The sequence below is a fragment of the Sciurus vulgaris genome, assembly GCF_902686455.1.
Source record: "Sciurus vulgaris genome assembly, chromosome: 13".
Taxonomy (NCBI): Eukaryota; Metazoa; Chordata; class Mammalia; order Rodentia; family Sciuridae; genus Sciurus; species Sciurus vulgaris.
Genome location: NC_136474.1, coordinates 42,942,632 through 42,945,588, shown reverse-complemented (window position 1 = coordinate 42,945,588; position 2,957 = coordinate 42,942,632). Strand labels below are relative to the sequence as shown.

General features: G+C 45.3%; 1 pseudogene across 1 annotated transcript; it reads left to right on the top strand.

Annotated features, from left to right (window-relative positions):
• The first annotated feature begins 1,907 nt into the window (after positions 1-1,907).
• Positions 1,908-2,481, top strand: LOC306642630 (ER lumen protein-retaining receptor 1-like; annotated as a pseudogene). The gene has a single exon. The product of its transcript is annotated as an ER lumen protein-retaining receptor 1-like (transcript).
• Positions 2,482-2,957: the final 476 nt, after the last annotated feature.

Sequence of the window (2,957 nt, the reverse complement as noted above, 5' to 3'; positions counted from 1 at the left end):
TTTAGCCCACTGGCAACTTAATAAGTTAGTTTGCCACAGTATCTTAGGGATGCTAGTAGAAGACATGCAATTCCTGGGTCAGAGACAAAGGACTCTTAGGGCACAATAAGCAGCATGAGCTTCTTGTCCCCTTAGTTTTCCCTTGGAACTCGTCACCAAGAGGGACTATGTAGAAGGAGACCAGTTGGGCTCTATGTCTCAGCTGAGGAGTCCTGAGTTCAGGAAATCCCAATGTTTTATAATGGACTCTAAACAAACTTGACTAGAGATTTTTCCTGGAGAGAAACGTTATTGTTATTAGATAGTAAACAAACCTGCCATCTGTTTCAGAGAGGGACAGCTGCTCCATTTACAAGGCTATTTGTTACACAACAATCCTTGGAAAGTTAGCTCACAAGAAGTTGCCCATTCTCCTAAGACATGCAGGAATGTAAAAGATCCATGAATCATTGTCTCAAACTGTTGATTTCAACCTTGAAGTACTTAACATTTAACAGTCTAGAATGTTGCTAGCTTTCAATGAAGGTGTTTGTATGACTACCAAGAAATCATAGAAATGAGAGAGTATGTGGTTAAGCGCAATGATTTGGAATGAGATGGTCTTGAAATAGAATCATGTTTCCACCACTGACTACATCCGTGACTTTGGGAAAGTTGCTTGATTTCTTTCATCTTCAGTCTTCTCCAAAATATAAATGGTAATACACGTTTCAAATATTGCAAGGAATATAGATGATGCTATGTGAGAAAAGCTGGCCAGTACATAGCATAAAATTAAGTCTCAGTATTTGATACATGTTATTATTGCTTCATCTCTGAGTCATACACAGATATTTCCTCAGCAACTACCATTTTGCCTGTATAGTATTAAGGGTGGTGTTAGAGCTAATGGAAAGAAGTATTGCTGTGACTATAATGGGCTCTTCTACCACCACTTAGGTGAGTGGAATCCCATCTGTTGCCCCAGAGCCCCCCAAGTCGCTGGTCTCACCTTTCATTCGCCTGGATGCTCTCCTCCACATCCACCACCAGCTTCAGATTGGTGAGTTTTCCCCTAGATTGACTTAAACACTCCTCAGCTGATCTGAGATGTGATCATTGATCATCTGGAGCCCTCAAGGCCGTTGAGGAGTGGGGGTTCCCATAGCCACACTTTTACAGTTATGACTGGCCCCCTTAGTTGACCTTTTCTGACAGATGGCTCCCTCATCTTTATGGTAGAGATTCTCTTTCATGGTTGAGGCTCCTTTTTGCTCTCTCTCTCAAAATTCCTGATGTCAGTTCCTCAACTCTCTTGGCTTTTGCCAGGCACACACTGATGGTTGGATGATGACCCCATCACAGTGCTGCCTTCTCATCTCCAGTCAACTAGTCTGTCATACCTCAAGATGCCTTGGACTCGACTGTATCAGTCTCCACCATGGAATCTGGGTCCTCCATTCCATCAGATTCACCCCTGGGGTGTCTAGCAGGCAATCTTAAACCCCTTTACCTGACTCCTGGCCTAAAACCACCAAAACTTATCCTTTAGATAATCAATCCAAAATGGCCACACAATGGCATAAAACTTCTCTGAGCAAGCAGGCAGATAGAAAGAGATTCCTTATCTTCAAGCTTTCTCTTTCTTGCGCACTAAACCTGATCTTTGCTCTTCCTGCAAACTCAAACACCTCCTTTTGGCTTCTTCTTCCCCTCTTAATCCCTTCTCCTCCTCCCTTTTCCCCGTTGTAGCTCAGCCACCAGCTCTGACCTCAGCTCCCCCTCATACAGCCACCTCTCTGGAATGGAGTCCACTGAAGGGTCCCTTTCCCACCCCTCTGGTTGCCACCTGCCAGAATAGCAGCCCTGGCAGGCAGCCCCTGCAAGCCTACCTCCCTCCAGCTCAGCTCTGCCAGAGCCCCCCACTCATGAATCTCTTCTGATTCTTGGGAGACCTCTACTACCTCCTAGAAACCATCTTGCTACTCCTTAAAATCTGAAAGTCTCGTGTGTTGGGATTTCAGGAATGAGCCAGGTCCTGTTTGCTGTGGTATTCATTGCCCACTACCTGGACCTCTTCACCAGCTATATCTCACTTTAGAACACTTGCAGAATGGTTGTTCACATAGCTTGCTCTTTCACCAAGGTCTGGATGATTTACCGTAAGTTCAAAGCCCCTTACAATGGGAACCATGATACGTACCCTGTGGAGTTCCTTGTCTTCCCACAGCCAGCCTGGCATTCCTGGTCAACCATGATTTCACCCCTCTGGAGATCCTCTGGACCTTCTATAGCTACCTGGAGTCAGTGGCCATCTTGCCACAGCTGTTCATGGTGAGCAAGACTGGTGAGGCAGAGACCATCACAAGCCACTACCTGTTTGTGCTGGGTGTCTACCACACCCTCTATCTCTTCAACTGGATTTGGTGCTACCACTTTGAGGGCTTCTTTGATCTCATCACCTTCATGGCCAGACTAGTCCAGCTTTCCCTCTACTGGTGAAATGAGACTTTTTGCCCCTAACCAACAGGAAGAAACTACAGAACAAAGACCAACGTCCTACCCCCGATATCTATAAAAACAAAAAGAGAGGAACATTGGCATCAGATCTGCTATTTTGCCACTGCCATTATTCTCTCTCCCCCACACCACTTTACAACCCAGACTATTAGCCCACAAACCTCCTCATCAGTCATTGGTCCATTGTTATTAGCCCACGAAATTCGATTACTTAAGAATGGCTCCACCACCATATTCTCTCTCTCTCTCTCTCTCTCTCTCTCTCTCTTTCTCTCTCTCTCTCTCTCTCTCTCTCTCTCTCTCTCTCTCTCTCTCTCTCTTACCCTATGGACAGACACTCTGCCTGTCTGCTTAGTAAAATCTCTTGTGTGAGTTCCCGTGTCTGGAGTGGTTTCTGGGTACCTTTCAGGTATATGATTCCTATGCTCAAAGAATGAATTAGACTATAAAAAATGGTG